The sequence below is a fragment of the Zonotrichia albicollis genome, chromosome 6 (assembly GCF_047830755.1).
Source record: "Zonotrichia albicollis isolate bZonAlb1 chromosome 6, bZonAlb1.hap1, whole genome shotgun sequence".
In the NCBI taxonomy this organism is placed as follows: Eukaryota; Metazoa; Chordata; class Aves; order Passeriformes; family Passerellidae; genus Zonotrichia; species Zonotrichia albicollis.
Window position 1 is genome coordinate 60045012 of NC_133824.1, and position 11901 is coordinate 60056912.

Here is an 11901-nt window from a genome sequence, read left to right on the forward strand (position 1 = left end):
AGCACACCCAGTCCTGGGAGCATCTTGTTGTCCCTGGACATGTGTTGGAATCCTGGATGCTGGGAATTTTAGACTTCCTGTGCTGAAGGGCACAGACCCGCAAGAAAATACTATATTTGACCTGAGGCCATGAAGAAGGTTTCCAAAATTGATTGATAGCACTGGGATTATGGGTGTGTATTTTGATTAGAAGTGTGTAATATCACTGGGTGGAAAACTTAGAGTTTAAGGTTTTAGAATATGGCAATATATATGGGGCAACATGGAGATTTTAGGGCAGTGGCTGGTTGTTCTTCTTCACCTTCTTCTTCCTTTTTCTTCATGGGTTTGGGTGGTATTTTTTAATTGGACAGAAAAGTCTGCATTACGGACTTGGAGTGATTAGTTATTGGGTTAAAAGTGAAAATAATTTAGGTGTCATTTCTTACTTGGATAGTTTAGCCTTAAAAGACCTTGTAGAGAAAGATAGTGAGCCATTTTGTAGCTTGTTGGTAGAATGCTGTAGAACTCACAACTTGTAATACAGATAAGAAATACTAAATGTCTGAGCCTGAACACAAAATATCATCTCGAGAGCTTCAGTCCTGACCTTGACAGGTAGAAAAAAAGAAGCCAAAAACCATCAGACATGGGGTTCTCTCTGCCCCATCCTGCAAAATCACATTTTCAAGGTAGATCCAGCCATCAAGGACATGCCTGCATGTGGCTGGTCACCCAGAGCACTGGGGAAGCTCTGTGCTGGTTCCTTGTGTTCTCCCTGGCCATCCAAGGACCCAGATTCATGTACATCCACCAGGAAACCCCCAGTGCCTTGTGAACCCTTCAAAATTCAAAAGAAAGGTGAGAAGGGGTCAAAATTCAAAAGCTCTCCCAGGTGAGAAGGGGTCAGAGAAGAACAGGGACTCAGTTCCACAGGAAAACAGACTTAGTTCCACTGCTGCCAGGACAGCTTGTTCTTTGTTTCAAAGCTCAGCTTCATTTTATTCCCCAAATAGGAAAGTGGACTAAACAAATTTCCTCATGTTTTTATTTCAATTTTTAATTTTAATTTCCCCATTTCTTATTTCCCACAGTTTTGCACCTTGTCAGAAAGGCTTTATTGACTTGTAGAAGACTCCAATCTCTTCCTGCACCAGTCTCAGTGGTCTCCCAGCTGATTTTCTGTCACACTGAGCAGTCACAGATCCCACTTGTCTCAGCTGGTTTCCCCAGAACTCTGACAGTCATCTCTGTGTTTTCACACCTGATTTCCTTGAACTAATATTATTTATTTATCCCCATGCCTTATTGGAAATGCCTGATCTCCACCACCACCTCCCAGATCATCTTCTCTGTCTGCTGCATCACTTGAGGGCCTTGCTCCCTTCATCCCTATTACTCTCAGTAAGTGTTTGGGAAAAGGGAACATTTTTTTACTCATTTACACATTTTCATCCATATTTTAATTACAGGTGTAGGACATCAATTTCTAGCCCATACCCTGGTGGCCAAATTCACAGCCTGGCCCAAGAAATGCCCACACACAGCACATGGTTGAAAATCTGTACCAGCAGTTCAGGGTTTAAAACTCTCATTTCTTCATCTGTGCTCATAGCTCCAGTGAAACTCATCAAGGAACTCATTTAGGTAAGAATTTTTCACATTCCATCAATCCTCTCTGTTTTGTTCCCATTTCTTTAAGTCAGAATTGTGTCAGCTGAGGATCATGCTCAGGGAATTTGCACAAAGGATGTCAAGTAGGACAGGAATTGTACCCTCCAAAATTTCTCTCTGTACCTGGTTTAACCTGTGTTTTCCTGCCTGGCCCCTCCATATCTTTGTTGTGTTCCTCCATTAAACAAATCCTTGGTGCTGCTTCATTATTCCAGCTGGAAATTGATGCAGCTCCAGAGTCAGATCCAAAAGCTGTGTTCTCCCACAGGGTTTTTGCATTAATCTATGGTAAAACTGTGGTAATATTCTGGTAATAATAATTTTGGTAAGACTGTGATAGGAACCTTTGCTCCTCCCCCTGTTCTGCATGGATGAGGTCACAGACAACGGCTGTGGTGTGTTGATATGTGGCCAAAATGAACTTGTGGAGATGCTGAGCAGCAGGTAGTGTTGGAATGGAGGAGAGATGGTGGGCTTGCCCCATCCCTTGAATTGTTCCAGACCACGTTGGACAGGGCTTGGAGCAACCTGGGATAGTGGAAGGTGTCCCTGCTCATGGCAGGGGTGGAATGAGATGGGATTTAAGGTCCCTTCCAACCCAAACCATTGTGGGATTCTGTAATTCCCATTTCCCTGTATCCAAGCAGCCCTGCTGATGGAGCTGTGCCATCATGCAGGACGTGCCATTTTGTGGATAACTCACATTGCCTGGAGAGCTCCAATGCAATAAATCCAATTTTTGGAGGGAAGAGGTTTGGGAGGTCAACCCCTGGATAGGATTTTGAGTTAGGCTGAGTGGGCTGGTTTGTTTTTCCCTGGCTGATCCCTGGGTCAGTCCTAGTTCCAGTCCCAGGGGGTGACAGTCCCAGAGCTGCTGTTTTTATTACAAAGGAACATAACACAATATTCTTCTTTTACCCTTACAATAATTGGCTGAACCATTTAAGCGTAAACCTCACCAAAAATTCAGGCTGGGACAGTGGGATTCTCCAAAACCTCAAAAAACAACCCAAACCTCAGGCATGTTTTCTTCAGCATGCTGGTGGCTGGCAGGAGCATGTCCCAGCTCAGCAGCATCCCCAGAGCTCAGGTGGAATTTTACCCTCCATGCATCAAGGATCTCCTGAGTCCTGAATCATCCATCAAATCTCCTGAAAGGGCTCCATGCCCTGGTTTCAAGGTCTGCACAGGTCCTGCAGCTGTTCTCCTTAGAGGTCAGGAAGCACAAAAACAGAATCAGGATACTTTGGCTCCATCTCCCATTTCCTGTGGAAGGCCAGGCTAGGAAACAGATTAAATGGATTACATTAAATCCAGATTAAATCCTGGCGTATTCCCAGACCTGGCTTTGCCCCTTCACATCACCAGTTGCTCAGCACCCATGTGGCCAGAGCACTCCATGGGAAATCCATACCCAAACCAGCTGCCTTGTGGGAGATGTTGTGGGAAGGACCCCAAAATCTTCATGGAATGGTTTGGGTTGGAAGAGACCTTAAAGCCCATCTTATTCCACACATCATTTCCCACTAAGCCAAGTTGCTCCAAATCCCATCCCATAAAGAGACAAATCTTCCAATCTGGTACTGCCCAGTCATGGATTTGAGGTAAAATGAGCCTTCCCTGAGCATCTCTTTAACACCAAATGCTGACAATCACAAGAAAACAACATTTAACATAAAGCCAAGGGCAGTTTCTATAGGACAGTGCCTGAAGTTGCCACAGCTTCTAATTTAGCAGCCTCAGACTTCTCTTCCTTTGCTTTCTGTCATCTGGCATTTGCAGGCTCCTCTCAAGGCACAAGGACAAAAATGCATCTCATTTTTCAAAGGCCAGAACTGCTGGTGCAGAAAATAGCAAAGTGCAAGGGGCTGAGCTCTGCTTCTGCCTCCACTGGGATAAATCCAGCTTCCCTCGCTGCCTTCAGCTGCCTTACTCCCCTTTTGGTGTAACCCAAAGCAGAATTTGCCTCTTGATGTTTTTCCATGGCATTAAGGCGTTTAAGGAAAATCCTACAAAAAGATTTAGGCGCAAACAAAATCTCCTGCTTTCCACAAATCTGCCTGAACTTACACTGCTAAAGGAAGCACAGGGGAACTGAAGCCTCTTGCAGGGGACAGGGGACTCTCCAGCAGGGTCAGCTGTGCATATATTTACACATGATATTAGCAGGAAAAAAAGGCAAAATGGGTGTAAAATGACCCAAGGTGGTCCAAATGTTCTGTGCTATCATTTCTGCTGGAGTCAAAGGCCTTGTGGGCTGGGGCCTTGATAAGCCTGGTGAGCTAATGAGCAACAGCTTAATCAGCACAGATAATTCTTCTGCAATACAGGAGGCAATTGAAGCCTTTTTTCCTGTTTTCTAGGAACCTTGTGGATTTTTTCCACTGGTAAATATGAGATAATGCTGTATGACTTGACCTTCCCAAGCAAAGCTTTTGCAGAATTATATCCACTGGTATTCATGAATATCAGTTTATCTGAGCTGGGTTTTTGTCCCCTGTAGCTGACCAACTGGAAAAGACACCAGGAAAACTAAGAAAAACCTTAAATTTCATTTTCTTTAAATTTCATTTGATTTCTCTACAAATGGATGAAATCCATAGGGTGCTGAGTTCAAGGAGTCACTCCAAGCATGGAGATATCTGTGGGGTCTCATCTCTTACCTATCCAGAAATGACCAGTTTATTCCCGTTGGAAACTGATGCAGCTCCAAAGTCAGCTCCAGAAATGCCCCAGCTCTGCAGCTCTTTTGGGGAAGGAAATTTCCAGCTGAACACCACGAGCTCTGCACAACCCATCCTTTCATCTGGCACTTCATGCCCCTGTGCTGGCCAAAACCACACCTGTGAGAGGCTGCCAGGAGGGCCCCCTGGAACAGCTGCTGTGTCTGGAAGCTGGAGACAAAGAGGCTCTGCTCAGACACCCCCTCAGTGTTAGAAAAGGCCGTGGCAGAGCAGGAGGAAGGCAGGACAGTCTGCAGAGCCCAGGGTGGCCGCCTCGAACCGCTGCGTTCCCCCAGACAAAATGTGCCACCAGTCCAGATTGGAGGGTGGGGGACATCCTGTCTCCCACCTCCTTTGGCTGGCTCCAATTTCCCCTGACTGGAATTAAAATAAAGAGTCGGGATGGTGTGTTGCCAAATTCCCTGGGTGGTGGTCACACAGGAGCGGCTGCCCGTGCCCGCCCCTCGCTCGTTTGTTTGTGCCTGTAATCACTGCATTTCCCAGCTGGTCTCCCAGCCCAGGACCTGCTTAACTCCAGTCAACAAACACAAGTAAGGGAATTCGGTCCAAGCAGGCAGGTGCAGTGGCTGGATAGCTTGTGGATTTCCCTTCTGCCACCAAACAGCAGTTACTGCACATATGTTGGGAAGATAAAGCCTTGTTTGCCATCAGAAGGGGGGAAAAGGCAGAGGCTCCCTGCAATTCCTGCTGTCCAGGAGATGTGGGAGAGAAAGGTGTGTGTGAAAATAAGGGAGGATGCTCTCCCAGCAGCTGAGGAGTGAAAGCTGAAGCATTTTGATCTCCAATTCTTACCAACAGCAGTCGTAGAGTTATATCTGCATCCAGCCCTGATGGGAGCATTAGGCTCAGGTTAGACTTCCCAAGGAGGATTCTTAAAACAGAGGACAGGTCTAAAATTCACTGTGAGCACCAGTAGGGGTGCAAAAAAACCCTCTGTAATTCCATTGAGCAATCTACAGCTTAGCAGAGAGGAGAGTGGGCAGTAGTGTGGCCGTGGGCTGTGAGTGCCCCATGAGGAGAAGATTTCTGATTCTGGAAGGATGATTAATTGAGCAGACAAAGCTGAAGTGAGCCTGAAGTGCTAAAAGCTGCAATTAGATAAACTACACCTAGAGGTGAGGTTCTGGGTGGAGGGAATTAAACACTGCAGAAATCTGGCTGGGATGGCAGATCCTAGTCCACTCCTCTGCATGGTGATGGCCACACACACCATTTTCTCCTCTTGTTTTTTTTCCAGCTCCCTTTTGTCTTTTCCAGAGGATGCAGGGGACATCAGGGCTTGAGATGACTTAAATGTCCCTCCAACCATAAGTGAAGACAGAGAGAAGAGATCCAGCCTAGCAGGGTTCAATGTTTACCCACCCAAACCAGCTGGGAAGATTTGGCTTTCCCCTTAAACATCCAGTTTAGGGATAAAGACTCCAAATTTCTTCCCCTGTCCCATGAAATGTTTCCAAGGGACTAAGACAGGCTGAGAGGCCCAGCCCCATGTACAGATAACCTGTACATAAAACCAATGCCACCAGTGCCTCTGGCCTTATTCCACCCCATAAAGCAGCACCCACTCCTGAAGTCCACAGAAGGCCAAGGCTGAGGGGAGAGCAAGACCTCCTGTTCCTAACAGCCTCTAATCCCTGCCCTCCATAATCAGTTTTAAAATGGCCATCAAATCTTCCCTCTGCCTCTAATTGAAAAAGTGATGTCAACAGTAATCTGCTGCCCCAATTTCTCCCCATATATTTGGGGAGGTTTTGGGCTAATGCATTGTTTCATAAACATATGTTTTAGCCCAGCCCTGTGTGCACACACACAAAGAGAAAGCTCTGAACACACCACAGCAGTTATGGATCCTAATGCCTTAAATATTACTTTTAATACTAATGTCAGATTATTAAAAACATAATCCATTCTCCTGATTGGACCTAATGTAAGCAGGAGGATAAGAGGACTTCTATCCATGCATTAACACATTTCATGTGGTGTAAAGCCACTTTCTTCCTCTTAAAACATAAGGTCAGGAACTAATAGAATCTGTACTTGAAGTGGGTTTTTAAAACATATTACATGGAAAGTTTAGTGAAAGTTAATCTGTCGATAAGTGTTGGCTGGAGCCGTATGGGTAAACAAGAAATAAATGTAATTCACATGCAATTTTTCCCCCTGTTAAAAACCTATCTGTGCACTTTAAAACATTTATGTTTAAATAGAGCAGAGACCAGCACTAAGAAGCACTCAGCCCAAAGCAGCTTTATATAAATGTATTGCAAGGGACTAAAATAAAGTAAGCTACCCAAATCTCCCAAAGATAAAAGGAGAAGGGCTCTGACCCCATGTGAATTCTCCCCTCATCCCAACCCTGAGCTGCTCCTGGGCCTCATTCCCTGTTCTTGTGCACCTCTCTGTGGCAGCATTCCCCATCCTCCCACATCTGCTCTGTGCCTGGGGCTCAGGGGCAGCTTGACAGTGCTGGGGCAGCTCTCCTGGCACCCTGTCCCCACCAGCGGGTCTGCCACCTCTCCACAGTGCCCAGCCTCTGCCAGCTCCTCCCTGCCAACTGCAGGACCCCCTCCAGCCACTGTGCAGGGCTGGGTTGTTCCCCAGATTTGCCCATTTCCTTTGCCCAGCCTCTGGAGAGGAATTTGGAAAGCCTGAGCCGGGCGCTGAAGCAGACAGAATCGACAAAAGGCTGATTTTTGCCCCCACATTTGGCAATGCCATCATTTTTAAGCAGCCTCAGCTCCCCAGTGCTGGTGGAGGCCAGGCAGCTGACCCTGCTGCACTTCATTTGTTGCTTTTTTGGCAGCTTGAGGGTTGGCAGGTGGTTTGGGAAGAAGATTTTGGAGCACTGGTGATGCTCTCCCGGGGGAAAGCACGCAGCCAGCTGCCCAGCTCTGCCTCCTCCTTGCTCCAACAGCACATCTGGGCTGCTCCACCACCAGCTTTATGCAGGAACCATTTGGTTCCCCTAAAATGGATCCAAGAGTGGCTGCAGGGAGTGCTGGCTGCCAGGGGAGGGAGAGCAGAGGGCAGCAGGAGAAGTGGGAGGGGGAAGCTTGTGCTGGCAGGCACCAGGACTTGGCCCTCGTGCTCCCAGCCACATGCCAGAGATTTAAGCTTCATGAGCAGGCTCCAGCCACCAGAAAGAGATTGATGACATATGGATTTCATACATCCAGCAAATGGGAGAAAAGCTCTCCATGGCTGCATGGGATTAGCAGAATTTCCTGACAGCCAGGGTCCTGCAGGAGGGATGGATTGCTGAGGGCACAGCGAGTGGGGGCTGCTGTCCACTGAGAGCCTGAATGAGGGCTGGAGGACTCCAGGTGGCTCTTCAAAATGCAGTTTATTCCATCCAAGAGTTACAGCAGTCCAGGGTTGTGGGTGACAGAGCCTGTGCCTACAGCTGTCAGCTCCAGCTGCAGGCTGGCCTGGAGACTCTTTGGTTTTGGTTACAATGCATTATTTACTTTTCTTTGCTGAGCATCTTAAGAACCAATCTATACCTTAACTTTTATCTATAGCCTATCAGAACTACTGTAGTTACCATATTCATGTTACTATTCTCCAATTGCTACAAGTTAGTACATTACAGTTTCAGCTAGAAGTTGTTTTTCCATTTTCTTGCAGTGAAAATGGAAAATTCTGAGACCTTTTTTCTACTTGCAGCATTTGCTGACTTTTTTGCCTGTGCTATCTTTCTGCTTGGTAAAAGCATCTTGTTTGGGGCGGGTTTATCCTTTGCTCTAAGCCATAAAAACCCCTTCTAACTAACACAGCCTTTGCCTCCTTGGTTATCCAGTAAGACTGGCTCAGCAATTCTTTTCCTCCATATCAAAACTTGCTTCCATCTCGATTCCTTCATCAGACTCCACATTCAAAAATCTTCCTGCTAAGCACACATATCTGTGAGACTTTCTTGTCAAACTTTCATCCTTCCCAAGAGTCCACCATCACTGCAAGTCACTCCTGGTCATCCTTATCTCAGTGGCACTGGAGAGGGTTGGCACCATGCAAGACCCAGGCAGGAGGTATAGGGAGAGTAGCAGAAAATCCATAGGGATGGGCAGCTGGAAGAAATCCAGGTCCAAGTGGGTCCAGACCCTCTCAAGAGCAAAAACAAGCAATTTCCTCCTTCCCTGTCTTTCTTTAGGCAAACATTGGGATGGATCTTTCAGGCAGGTGCCCAAAGGCACAGGACCCTGTGTGGAGTGGTTTTGTGGTGCTGGAATTTGAAATGTAAGGAATTTTTAGAATTTTACGGTTGTAAGTTAAAGCTTCGAATTAAATACAAGATTTGATTTGAGACTTTGGGAAAAGCTTCTAAACTTCAGTGTTAGAAATGAGAATGTGGATTTATAGCTTAAAGTAGAGACACATTAAGTTAAGGAAAGTTTAGAGTTAAGTTAATCAAAGTTTAGAGTTTTTGAGTTTAAGATATGGGAAAAATAAAAGTAGTTACAGAGGTAAATAAGGAAATTAGAATGTAGTACTGTAGGTTTGTGTGTCATTACATGATTAAGAAAATTTACACTGTAGTATGAGTCTATAAGACTAAATATTTAAAGATTAAGTTAAAAACATAAATATCTTCATTAACAATATTTTATTAGTTAATAACTCCTTAAACATCTAATAACTAAAAGTCTGATAACTTTCTAAACCATACTGTAACAATGTAAACCAAACTCACCCTTCCTACCTGTGAAAAAATAAAAAATTAAACCACATCATTAAAAACAACTCCAAAATCCCATCTCTAACTTATTCAAAACTCCCCACAAATAAATTATCACAGTGTGGCCTCTTCTCCAGTGCCAAAGTGGAGGTGGTGCTTTGTGGGGAAAGGCAAAGTGGAACAAAGGTCCCAAAGGCAATGAAGGCCTCCAGCGCCACAAAAATCAAACAACAGGGCCTTTCACTCAAGAGGCTCAGATTTCAGAATGAAAAAAACCCTTTTGCCTTCAAATATCTTCAGGAAATAACCCAGGCAAATATCGTGCACCAGTCCATGAGCAAAGTCACCAAAGAAGGAAGAGAAAAAATTAAAAACAAATTCTGACATGCTGGGTAGTGAGCCCCAGATATTGTGTTACCATGTTATTTTGGGAAAAGAGTTGGAAGATGCTTTGAAATAAATGAATTTAAATATTTGAATGAATAATGAATAAATATTTTGTGAGTCTGATGGTGTTAGAAGAGGAGGGAGCTTCTATCTAAACCCTTTACGTGGCTTGAGTCCTTAGCAGAAGCTGAGCATGCCTCAGGGGATCAAAAATCCCTGAAAATGGGAATTCCTTGGCCATCTCTAAGGCTCTGATTTTGTCATGGCAGCCACAGGAGCCATGCATTCAAATTAACTCCATGAGATCTAGCAAATGGATGGAGAAATACCTCTAATTCACCAGCTTCTTTCTTTTGCTTCCAAAAGATGGTGTTCTGCCACTGACAGCAATTCAAATCAGAGGAGAGATCACTCAGCAGGGAATTATCTCCTGGAGCTGTGCCTGTGTCCATGACATGGAGCTGAATGGGGGTGTGGAAGGAGTGAGGGAATGTGACCAAGGTCGGGACGAGATGTGGAAAATTTGATCAAGAGCTGGCCTTGGGCAGAGCAGCACTGCAGATCCACGGCAGGGCTGGCTCTGAGCACCAATTAAAGAGGAGGCAGAAATCAGAGCTAACGAAGAGGCAGCTGCTCTGGCACTGCCAGCTGGGCAGTGTCCCTGGCCACACCAATGAGTGCTTCTCTGTGCTGGAAAATTTACTGGGTTTGCTCAAATTCAGAGGCTTCAGGGGTGCAAATTCCAATTAAACACTTGTCACCTGTAGAACCTCGAAGCTGTGGCATTCTCACTGTGGCCACTGCCCTCCACAATGGGATGGTGGGATCCTGGTGGGATGGTGGTGGCTGTCACCTCATGAATGGCAGCTCCAGCTCAGGGTCACACCTCCACCAGCTTCCCTGCAGAGTAAATTATCACTTCTTGTTAGTGAAAGATGGAGCTGTATGTCTGTCTGCATGAAAGTGCCTCAGGAAGGTGTTCATGACAAATATTTTATTATATAAAAGCGCCTTTAAGCCAAGTTCCTTATTTGGTATCAATCCAGGGAGTTTCCCCTCTCCTCTGATCTGCATGATTAAGCTAAAAATTAATACTCTGAACCCACAGACACATCATCTGCTGGGAAATCCCTTCTTTACATGTAAGTGTCCCTTAGGCAGTGTCACCATGCATGGCAAGCACTTGTGGGCTGCATTTGCAGCTTTCCTCCCTTTTGTCAACATGTCAACACCACAACCTCTATGTCCCCTGACCCTTCAGGAAGATGTTATTATGGCAGGAGTGAAAAGAAGAGAAGCAGTGACTTTCCCATGAGAGGAGTCACTTTTGGGAGGCTGTCAGGTGAGGCAGGGGTGGACATTGCATTAAGGACAGGTCTGTGTGACCATCACACACCCAAAACCATGGCAGCACCTTTGCACGTGGCACAAGGGAAGAGCAGATAATTTATCCAGGCTGGGAGCAGCACCCAAGAGAAAAGGCCAAAAATCACCTGGAAACACAGGCAGCTGAAGCTGAAAACATGAACAAATTTGGCAATGTCTCCTGATCAGCAAGTATTGAAGCAAAATGGGGCCAGGAGCTAATTATATGGAAATATTTCTATTTGCACATTTCACTGCAAGGCAAAGCAGAGTATGGCTAATGTATCTCCACCACTGACAGGAATATTAAGTTTTCTGTCATTTTGCTACCACAGCTACCTTTCTCAGCATGTGTTCTGTCCTAGTTCCTATTAAGGTGAGAGCAGAATCAAACTCATTAATTGTCTGCATTTTAGATATGATAAGAATTTAGTGGTTGGTGTTAATTAAACTACAAAACAACTCCTCTTGCTGCCGTGTGCATTCCAAGCTGGAGCAATTAATTCACTCACTTAAACTGATCAAGATTTAATTACCATCACTCTGTGCAATTACTCCATAATTAAAGTAATTTGGTTCATTCCACTTGCTGACAGTGTCATTGAACAGCCATTCATAGTACCCAAAGAAGTGATAATTAACTTAAAGAACAGCTCAAGGCATTTTTACACAGACTTTTTGTTATTCCTAAATATACCTATATGGGAGAAAGAAGCCTATCACATACTACAGGTGCTTCCCTTGTAAAGGGGTTCAGATCTTTTGTGTGCAATTTTTTTCAGCAAATGCACTGTAACAAACCCAATTTTGGGGAAGGCTCTGTAGCTGTTACCAGATAACACAGAATTTCATAAAGGCAAGCATGATAAAACCTGGATCCTTCCAGCAGTACAGGCATTCCCCACCTGCTCCTGGAGACTCCTCATTAAAAAAGCAAAAAAAATCCTCAGTTAAAGGTTCCTTCCATCCAGATAACACTGCCAGATCTTAGATCTTATTATCTTTTAACAGAGCAAGTCCCCAGTTGATGGGACCAGGGGAAGGCACAGAAATCTCTGGGTTTTTAATGATCAATGT